We start from the raw sequence: 11,511 nt of genomic DNA, 5'->3' as shown, positions 1-11,511 counted from the left end.
ACAGAGATCCAGCTGGATGGAGACTCTCCACGACCTCTGATGTTACACTTGTAGAGGCCTTCATCAGACTTGTTAACATGGTGGATGGTCATGTGACCTGTAGGCTCAGTCCTGATGAGGGAGCCATCTTTATAGAAACCAGCTGGGAGGTTGGAGGGAGGGGTCTTTGTTTTACAGTGCAGAGTGACATCATGTCCCTCCATCACAGGGAGGACAGGACTCTGCAGGATCACTGGTCCACCTCAACACAGAGACAAACTACAGCATTTCATCATTTACACACAGCTTCATCAACACTAACTCCACAGTCTGATCTTACCAGTGACAGTGATGTTGATGGTGTTACTGGTTGCTCCCTCTCTGAACTCACACCAGTAAACTCCACTGTCTGACGGGACGATGTCAGTGATATTACAGGAAGAACCAGCTGCTTTTCCCCAGGCTTCACACTGAGTCCTGGTTCTTCTGGTTGTGTTCCTCCTCAGCGTCCATCCAGTAGAGCTGTCGTCCTCCTCACAGCTCAGAAAGACAGACTTCCAGCTGAAAAACTGAGAGCTGCAGGGACTCACAGTCAGACGCGCTGCAGAAATTCAATATGTTTTGAGAAAAACTAAATTACCCAGTACCCTCTGGCGGCTAGTTTCCATTATATCATGAATCACATTACATTGAACCTTTTGTGTTTTTTTGCACTTTCGGGATCTTCTATATCAGAGATTCTCAGAGCCTCTGACAGTGTACATGTTTGACAGACAGAGTCGATATGGGGACGGGGACACAATAGGTGTTTTTTGGACCAAACAGTTCTGGATACCACCTGAGAGAAACTGCCCACTGTGGAGCTCCCCCAAGAACTACATACCTTCAAGGGTTTTATTTATCTGATTGTGTTTGCACCACCAACACGTGAGCTGAAGTGACATAGCGTTTGGAATTGCAACGTCACTTCCAAGCGACATACAACAACCACTGCTAACAAGTTGAAGGACGCTGTGGTCGGACTGGTGCGTTTGTCGTGGGTTTCTTGATAATAACAGAGATGGAAAAGAGATGTGTGAATTCAGACTCGGGTTGGGCCAAGTGTTTCAAACAAGCAAAAATAAAAGCTGTCTGTATGTAGTAATATTCAGAGTAGCTTGTCACAAGCCGAGTATTTAAACTGATCAAAAATGTCGTTTGCAGGGATATTTTGAAGGTGTTGATTTCTTCAGCTGATTAGCGAAGAGGCAAACTGACATTAGGTGGTTGTTTGGTGTCTCGCTCAGCAAACTAAAAAAGTAGACGGTGACAAAAATTTTCACTTCTGTACCATAACTGCATGAAAAAAAATCCCAGAAGAAGGAATCCTTTACCATCTTGTTTTTCAGAAAATAGCGTTTAGTCATGTTAGAAATGCAAATTTATGTATTTAAAAACTGACCTATGATTCCCATCACGTCCCAGCCCTGTGAGACTGACTCCCATCCTGCCGGAAAATCCAAATCCAACATGTTCAAAGAGCAATCAGAGTTTCACTAACCTTGGTTTGTTCTGCAGAAGAGCAGGGAGGTCAGCACTGAAGACAAATGAGACACAGGTTGGTTTGAGCGTTGACATGTGATAAGACATATATACACTCACCGGCCACTTTATTAGGTACACCTTGCCAGTACCGGGCTGGACCCATTTTTCCTTCAGAACTTCCCTAATTCCTCATGGCTAACTTTATTGGTTATTTGAGTTACTGTTGCCTTTCTGTCATCTGGAACCAATCTGCCAATTCTCCTCTGACCTCTGACATCAACAAGACATTTTCGTCCACACAACTGCTGCTCACTGGATATTTTCTCTTTTTCGGACCATTCTCTGTAAACCCTAAAGATGGTTGTGGTGAAAATCCCAGTAGACCAGGAGGATCAACCACGCCACGTTCAAAGTCACTTAAATCCCCTTTCTTCCCGATTCTGATGCTGAACTTCAGCAAGTTGTCTTCACCACGTCTACATGCCAAAAAGCATTGAGTTGCTGCCATGTGATTGGCTGATTAGCTTTTTGTGTTAACAAGCAATTTAACAGGTGAACCTAGTATATACAGTTGCTGGTCATATGATTAGAATATCAAAAAGATTTCCGTAATTCCATTCAAAACTTGAAACTTGTATAAAGCATACATTCCACACAGACTGATATATTTCAAGTGTTCATTCCTTTTAATTTTGATGATTATAACTGACAACTAATGAAAACTCCCAAATCAGTATCTCACAAAATTAGAATATTGTGAAAAGGTTCAATATTGAAGACACCTGGTGCCACACTCTAATCAGCTAATTAACTCAACACCTGCAAAATGGTCTCTCAGTCTAGTTCTGTAGGCTACACAATCAAGGGGAAGACTGCTGACTTGACAGCTGGATTGTGAAACAAAACCCATTCAAAAATGTGGGGGAGATTCACAAAGTGGACTGCAGCTGGAGTCAGTGCTTAAAGAACCACCACGCACAGACGTATGCAAGACATGGGTTTCAGCTGTTGCATTCCTTGTGTCAAGCCACTCTTGATCAAGACACAGCGTCAGAAGCGTCTCGCCTGGGCTAAAGACAAAAAGGACTGGACTGCTGCTGAGTGGTCCAAAGTTATGTTCTCTGATGAAAGTAAATTTTGCATTTCCTTTGGAAATCAAGGTCCCAGAGTCTGGAGGAAGAGAGGAGAGGCACAGAAGCCACGTTGCTTGAAGTCCAGTGTAAAGTTTCCACAGTCAGTGATGGTTTGGGGTGCCATGTCATCTGCTGGTGTTGGTCCACAGTGTTTTCTGAGGTCCAAGGTCAATGCAGCCGTCTACCAGGAAGTTTTAGAGCACTTCATGCTTCCTGCTGCTGACCAACTTTATGGAGATGCAGATTTCATTTTCCAACAGGACTTGGCACCTGCACACAGTGCCAAAGCTACCAGTACCTGGTTTAAGGACCATGGTATCCCTGTTCTTAATTGGCCAGCAAACTCGCCTGACCTTAACCCTATAGAAAATCTATGGGGTATTGTGAAGAGGAAGATGCGATACGCCAGACCCAACAATGCAGAAGAGCTGAAGGCCACTATCAGAGCAACCTGGGCTCTCATAACACCTGAGCAGTGCCACAGACTGATCGACTCCATGCCACGCCGCATTGCTGCAGTAATTCAGGCAAAAGGAGCCCCAACTAAGTATTGAGTGCTGTACATGCTCATACTTTTCATGTTCGTACTTTTCAGTTGGCCAACATTTCTAAAAATCCTTTTTTTTGTATTGGTCTTAAGTAATATTAAAATTTTCGGAGATACTGAATTTGGTATTTTCATTAGTTAGTTTTAATCATCACAATTAAATGAAATACACATTTGAAATATATCAGTCTGTGTGAATGAATATATGGTTCAAGTTTCGCTTTTTGAATGGAATTACTGAAATAATTCTTGATGATTGATGGTATTTTAATTATATGACCAGCACCTGTATGCTTGAACCAAGTCCAGTTGCCCTTGATTTTAACCTTTGTTGGATAACTATGTACTGGATGACTGAGAACCGTCACAGCAGTTTAAAAGTTTAGAACTGTGAAACTAATGTTTGCACTGCTTTATTACATCATGTTAAAGTTCAGATAAAACAAGTATCATCCCATAGATTCCTTTCTTTCAAATTCAAGACGTTTTCACGTCTTTTCTCTTGCAAACTGCGTTTGTCTCATCCCAGTAATGCACGTTACTATCTCCCTGTCCTAATGGTGCGTTCTATTTGACATGGGAAGTCGAAATTTCCAAGTTCAAAGCTGGAAATTCAAAGCGAACGTCCCCTTAATGAAAATTGTGGAGAACCGCACTACTCCGACTTCGTGATCCAAGATGGCTGCTCTGAGTATCAACAGTTAGTCAAAGCTACAGTTTATACTGTTTATTAGCACTTCTCTGTACTTGTGACTCATAGAAATAAAAAAAGTGCTTTCCAGCTGCTGTCTGCGGATGTGTTGCTACAGTATTAAGTATGAGTAAATACCACACAATGCGGTTTTTATCAACCGGCATAACAATGGCTAACCTGGCTAGGTGTAAACAACGGTTGGCCGAGGGATGTTTTCGACTTGTTAACTGGAACGCTGTCAACTCGGGTGTGACGTCATTCTCATCTCCAACCTCCAACTTCAGAGGTAAATGTGGTTTCTAGCCACATGCTGCCCCTATGTTCCTGCTCAACAACTTCTGCAACAATAATAATTATTAGTCCTATTATTATTATCATTATTAGTGCCTTAATTTAACTGCAGCATTAACAGGACCATTTTTCTTTTGTAAATGTACATTGATGTGTTTTTCATTGAAGTTTTATGGTACAAGTGATCACTGTTAACGTGAGATAATGTAACTAACTTTACAGTTCTCAGCCTCTGCTGGATTGGTTAGAGATGTTATGCTTCAGACACAAAGTCTTCGCACGGTAACTAACTCCTTTTAACTTTGCACTGTTACACAGAAGACATATACACAACATTCTTTGATTCGGCCTTAAACCATGCATATGCAGGAAGCAACTTAAAGTTTCCCCTCCACCTTTTGTTCTGCGTTCACGCACACACACACTTGCACCCACCACACCATCCTTATCTGACATGCAGATCTCTTTGTCTTGGTGTCGTGCATTTTAGTTCGCTTCATCTTGTGTGTTTTGCTTTATTTACCATGTAAATAAATGCTTGTTTCTTTTAATATTGCCTAAGAATGAATATATTGGCAACCTCTGCCACATAGAACTGCAAATCCTTCAAATCACTATCTATTAATGGCAATTTTATGATGCTCAGAAATTAAATTTTTCAACCAAAACTACAAATAAATAGTTTAGTATATTTAATGAGACTAAATTAGGTAATGGGCTATTTGTTTTGTTTCAAGAGTGGTGCCTCAAGGTAGATATAACTTTAAATTATATTGTATTATTGATTATTAAATAAAAGTAATAATAATTATTACATTATTTAATATAAACAATGATGCCATCTAAACCCTAATCCCCAACAATTTAATTCATAAAAGAAGTTATCTCAGCGCAGTTGCTTATATGAATAAGATTTGTCCAAACACAGAAACCTTTTGAAAGTCTCTGATCTTAGAGAAAACAGGAAGCTTAGATGTTGGTCTAAGATCCCTGGACCAAGAGTGGGTTTGATTACAGGTACATTAAAGGACTGTTGTACATAACCTGTTAATGAAGACTGATTGAGAAGTGCTATCAAAAGAATAAAACGTCTTTAAGCAGTGAGGATGGGGTCTAAGAGGCGATGATGAAACCATTGAAGTAAGTGGGTGAATGTTGGCGGGAGGAAACCAGATGTCTAAATATACATCTGCTTTTACAGCCATTTCTGAGGTTCATAAGTGTAAAGATAAATGTGTAACAGGTGAGCACAGGAGGTGATGGGTTTTGTCTCTAATGATTATAAACTCATGAAGTCATTACAACTGATGGCTAAAAGAATAAACGGCTCAATAGAGCTGTGACTCTCTCTCACGCTCTTTTGCAACCCAACAGGGCGAGGCTGCCCATCATGGTGCCAAGGGCTTGTTCATAGCCTCTATGAATAATACTAAGAAGAGTACGGTCTAGACCTGCTTTCTACGAAAAGTGCAATGATATAACTTCTGTTATGAAGTGGTGCAATTTAAATGAAACTGAACAGAATTTAAGTAGAATCGTCATCAAGCTTGTTATCATGAAATGTAATAGTTTTAAACGACATGTACATTTTTTTTGCGATAGCAGTAGAGCTGGGAGATGTATTGATAAGACAAGATATCAGGACTCTGACCAGCTGAATATCATTAACTACATTAGAACTGATAGATCCCCCAGACTGATCAGTAAAAAAAAAAGTTCTAACTACTGACTAAAAGTTTTCTAACATTCAAACTTTTCTCTGTATATCATTACTACGCTTCTCCTACTCATATAAATATATATTTTTTAAAATGTTGTCAGCTTAGATTTACTTACAGAGCAGAAGAGATGTTTGTTTCATTTTCCCTCTTGTGATGTGAGATCAATTTTCCTGTCAGAGTAGTTTAACCAACCCCCTTCGTCTTTGTACTTTGTAATAGCTGTATGGTTTTCACTCCAGCAGATGGCTGCAAAGAGGTCGTTCAGTTAAATTTACTTTTAGTTTATTGGGGCAGAGACCAACCATCTGGTAAAATACAGCAACAATGCAATTGGAAATGTCATTTTTAATTGAATTTCATTACATATTTTCAGAAATAAATGTTTTTCTTTTTAATGAATCTTAGCCTGGTTTGTGATCAAATTCATCTTAAATATTATAGTATGATATTATTAAAACCTTTTCTGTGATTTGAGTCTTTTCAAAACATGTTTTATGTTTTATGTAAAGCACTTTGAATTGTCTTGTTGCTGAAATGTGCTATACAAATTGAATTGACTTGGATTAAAAGAACAGAGCTTAAGCAGACCTGCAGTTTCCTGTGAGTTTGTCCCAGATAAATGGTGCATAAGGGAATAAACAGGAAGTTTGTTTAACAGGTTGCGTAACTCCACCTAGCGAATTAATCCAATTGACTTCAAACATTTGTTGTGCAGTCTAAAGGCATGAAACAGGAGGTTGTATAACTTTGGTGTACATGCTCAGATCTGTGCCAAACTTTAAACATGGTTGATGTTCAATCACAGTTAAAAACATAGATTAAACATAAACAAATGACAATAAAATAAACCCAATGCTACAAGAGTTAAATCACCACCGGGGCCAATTAAAATTATAAATACTTTTCTAAAATATCTAAGAATAAAACAATAAAGGAGACAGTTGTTTCATTTTAAGAGCCTAATGGCAGCAGGCAGGAAAAAGTTAGGTCAGTCTTATAGTTTGGTGGGATCCCCTGGACACTGAAAGTGCTCTGCTGAATCCCATCCAAGGCAAGAAGAGGGTGCAAGTCATTGTTGATGATGGCGTTCATTTTTCTCAGCATCCTCAGCTCCGTCACCTGCTCAACTCAGTCCTGCGTGACGCCCATGATTTTATTGCAGTACATAAAGTAAACAACGTCTAAGGATGTTTTCCCCCTAATTTTAACTAACCTAATCTAACCAATCCAGTAGATTTATTAAAATGGTCCTTATTATCAATTTTCTGTGCAATATTATCTGTTTAATAATTGATGTGCAATATTCTCTGCTGCTTTTTATTCACTAGTCCTTTTTGGTTCACCATAATAATTCTTTAATAATATAAATGTTGTACATACCCACACTCCTTTATATTTTTCTTTATATTTTACATTTATACTCTTATATTTATATATTTCTTTATACCTAGCTTTTGTTATTATTATATATATTGCTTATGCCTTGAGAAGTGTGCTACTGTGACAAAAGAACTTCGCCTCAGGGATCAATAAAGTTCTTCTAATTCTCCCTTGGAAGAGGGAGAGCGTTAAATGTGTTTTTATTTAAGTTGCTATTTCTGTGTTTAAAAGCTATATCACCACCTTTTGTTAAGTAGTCTAGTTCTTTGTGTCTGTCTCTTCTGTTCCCCTTTAAGACATGTTTGTTAATAAATATGTAACACTGCGGTAACACTTGGCTAAAAGATTATAAGAGACAGAAAAAACAATTTTCTGCCATCACACAGGCTTTAAAAGACTTACAACATATACATCCACATCAACATTTCATTAGTATGTAAGAAGCAAGTCTGTCATGTGAAGTCCTTTAGTCCACTCGCAGAATTGAAGTGTGAAACCAAAACTAACCAAATGTGTCAAAATGTATGAAAACATGAACCTTTGTTCAGACTTTCAGGTGTGATAAGGTGCAATGTCTGCAGTCCATTGTGAGAAAGCGTTGTGTGCAACTGACTGTTTTGACTGCTTTGAATCTGCAGGTCTTGGTTTCGATGCAGCAGAACAGCTGATCGGACCACAGGAGGCAGAACAACAAGTGTGCTGCATGAAACCTGGTATCTCCTGGTAGCATATCTGGTTATCTTTCCAGCCATCTTCAGGACATGTGGATGGACTTCCTGTTCTGTGCTAAGGTGCAGCCCTACCACAGCTGCATTTACATCCACTTTTATCCACTTCATTTTGGCTTAAAGCAATGCGAGTCTGCTCATTACCACCTGCTGTGTTAGGCAAAATAAGATAGGACAGTAATAGAGTTTGGAGTTGTAAACAGCTGCGGGTTCAAAACTTGCCACCTAAGATGTGTCAAGTACTCTATTATAGTCACTAAACAAATAGTCAAAAGTCAAGAAAAGGACATATCTAACCCCAGTTGTCCATAAACGAAAAGTGATGTGTCCACCAACAAACCGTCATCACTTGGCTTATAAGTTTCTGCATGTTGGGTCAGACTTTTCAAGAGTTGAGACTGGGTGTAGGCTAACAAACAACAATGAAAGGAACTGAAACACTGTCTTTATTCTTTGAAATTCATTTTGGTGGCTGCAGTTTGTGGTGCCACGTTGAACTGGACTGTGTTGTAGCCTATTACTATTATTTTGTCCACAATCATTTTTGATGAATCTTCAGTTCATGTATGGATTTATCGTGTTGTGTTTTCTGGACTGTCTACCTCAACATTAAGTTTTCACCCAGTTTGTGAATAAACCTCACTCAGCTACACGCAAAATAAAGCATTATTATCATCTGGTATTGCTAACAATCGCCAGAGGCATTCAATCTTTTTCCAACTTAATTGTTGTACTGGAACTGTTTCATCAACCTGGGTGTGACATCCTTCCCAGCTCCGACCTCTGACATAAAAAGAAAGCAAACTTAGTGCAGGGTAACAGAGCTTGTGTGAAAGTTAAATAGGCCTAATTCTTTCGTTTCAATTGTTTGTTTTAAGTTAGCTCCAAACTACAGCGTTGAGGGTTGAGGTCACGCTGCTCCTGTATTATTCTAACACTTTTATTATTCTGCCTATCTGAGTTTTAAAATTAGCTTCACAATGCTGTAAAAATCCCCTGAATCCCAACTCTGTTTCGTCTCCTGAGAATCAGAAAACGGCAGCGTTTGGGGAACTCCTCTGATCCCCCCCCAAAGAAGAAAAATATCCACAGACATTTCTCATAAAACCACCGGAAAATGCAAAATTTAGACAGCTTAATACAGACGTAGCTTAGTTTCCTGAAAGTAGCCTCCGACCAGATAAGACTGATTATGTCACATGTAACAGGTTAGTAGCTACATTTAACTTGTGACGAACTATTGCCACCAGATTATGTTGTTTTAATACAAAATTTTACTGCAGTATAGTCTCTTTAGGAGCCAGCCTGCCATGTGGTGACATCACATTCAGGTCACACAGTGTTTTCAGAGAAACAAATACATAATAACCCATGAGGTCATTAAACAAAACTTACACACCCAGTCCAAGAGATATTTTTAACCTCTGTTTCAATCCAGGAAACCTGCCTGCTTGTTTTTCATGGCACAGAAAATACAAACGTGTTACATTGAATGAAAATATAGAAACGTTTTGAAATTGTTTTTTCTTGCCACTATCCAGGACCACAACTGGAGAAACGTTCTTGTTTTTCTACGACACTCTGAATCTTATTTTCATTTTTCTGACAGGGTGTGTCAGACATGTGCTCCGGCTCTGACTGACGGAGATGCTTGTGGGTACATGAGATCCACGGAGAAAGGAGAAATCACAGGACAGGACACCAGCTGATCTGAGAGCTTATCCTGGATGATGTTCAGTTCATATTTCAGAACAGGCATGTGCACACAGCACCTGTTATTTTTCTTCCTCAAGAGAAAGTGCCCTTTTTTCTTTTTTTAATAATAAATAAATGAATATACAGTATGTTTATTCCTGTTTACAGCAGATTCCCTGTCAAACAAATATATTTATTGGAAAAAAAATCTAAATAGGCCATCAGGGAGTTCCTATGCCCTCTCTCTCTCTCTCTCTCTCTCTCTCTCTGTCTCTTGCCTGCCATTCACTGGTCTTGTGCAGAGTTTAGCGTGTTTGTGAAAATGATGAAGTCCAGGTTATTGTTAGATTTCAGTTTTTACAGAGCTAATCAGGACTTGGAAACTTTTTTGTCAGTGTGGGCTCATGGCAAGGTGCTGTGTTCTGTACAGGCTGATCAGCTGGTGTAAGCCGATGTGTTGATGATATAAATGTGAGTGTTGACTAATAAAAGTGTGTTTTGAAAAATCAAAAAATCTCTCTCTCTCAAGCTCCGCATCTCAGAGTGCAGCTCACAGACAGACAGCTTCTCTCCCAGCAGTGTTTTTCTTGTCTTGTGTAGAGGTGAGTGGTGATGAACAAAAGACTAAACTATACCAGTGCCTCCAGTTTACCGCCAATTAAACAAAAGACAAAAGATAATATAGGCCAATGTCTTGCTAACACATGACTCATGAGCTGAGCTAGAGTAATAACTTAGCTGAAGTTTAGCTAAGGCAATAAATCTACAGATGCAAATAGACCGAGGTTATTAGGCTTTAAACCAACACCATGTAAAGGTGCATTCTTGAAGTTTTATTTCCATTAGAGTAAAACGAAGACATGGAAGCAAAATAGACCAAAGTCTCAAAATTGACCACTCAATGAAAAAAGTGCCTTAAAGAGTAACTTCATAGTTTTGATGGTCGGCTCCTCATCTAATAACTCTCTATTCTGTTAGTTTGTTGTTGATAGATCCTAATATAATACAGACAGCCCTCCCTCAAATGTGAAACTAAGTCCATGTCACCATCAGTAATTGTGTGTGTGTGTGTGTGTGTGTGATGGTAAATCTAATATAATAGAAACAATAATAAAGTATTTGATCAATACATTAATGTAAACAAATTATTAATGAAACTAAGTCATAAATATATAGCCTACTTGAAACTAGCAGCATAGAAAACATGCACATTGTGGCATAGTTTCCTTTTCTGTTGCCTGCTCCTGTGATAAACCTAGTGAATACTAAAGAAGACCGTGGTCTCTGTGTGAACTGATTATTTTGTAGAAAAGTAAAAATGTTGTTAATATATTTGCCCTTTTTTCACTTGAGCCCCTGCCCACCAAAATGTCTGTGCACGTCCCTGCATAGGGTGAAAAGAGGAGCTGCAGCAATGTGCAGCATGAGCCTGAAACCTGAAAATGAGCATAATACCACCTCTTTAATGAGCCGAGTCAAGCTCTTCTGAGGAGACGATCTCTGACTGAACTAAAGGAAGTGGAGGAAACACCAGCTGATTGTTTAGATCATTAATATCTTATCAGTGCCGACAGCAGCTCTCAGCTGTGTGGGAACACTTTAAACTGAGTGATGACAGCAGGAGTGTGGAAGTTATGGTGTTTATTAATTTTACAATTACTTTCATTAAAGATCAAAACAGTCACATCTCAAAAATCAGTATCAAACTGTGGGCTGGAAATAAACAGCAACACAATGGACGCATTTAAATAAGCCTAATTATTTTAGGCCGATTGTAGAAGAAGAGCATTTAGTCGCTATAATTAAAATTAAAAGTGAA

The 11,511-nt window shown here is 38.9% G+C and overlaps 1 protein-coding gene across 4 annotated transcripts in view; it reads left to right on the top strand.

The window, feature by feature from the left end:
* Positions 1 to 11,511, top strand: part of hectd1 (HECT domain containing 1) — a 68,276-nt gene that overhangs the window by 43,111 nt on the left and 13,654 nt on the right. The gene's annotated exons all lie outside the window — the stretch shown is intronic.

This window comes from Micropterus dolomieu, linkage group LG11 (genome assembly GCF_021292245.1).
Source record: "Micropterus dolomieu isolate WLL.071019.BEF.003 ecotype Adirondacks linkage group LG11, ASM2129224v1, whole genome shotgun sequence".
Taxonomy (NCBI): Eukaryota; Metazoa; Chordata; class Actinopteri; order Centrarchiformes; family Centrarchidae; genus Micropterus; species Micropterus dolomieu.
The sequence above is the reverse complement of the archived record's forward strand: the minus strand, read 5'-3'. Positions and strand labels throughout refer to the sequence as shown.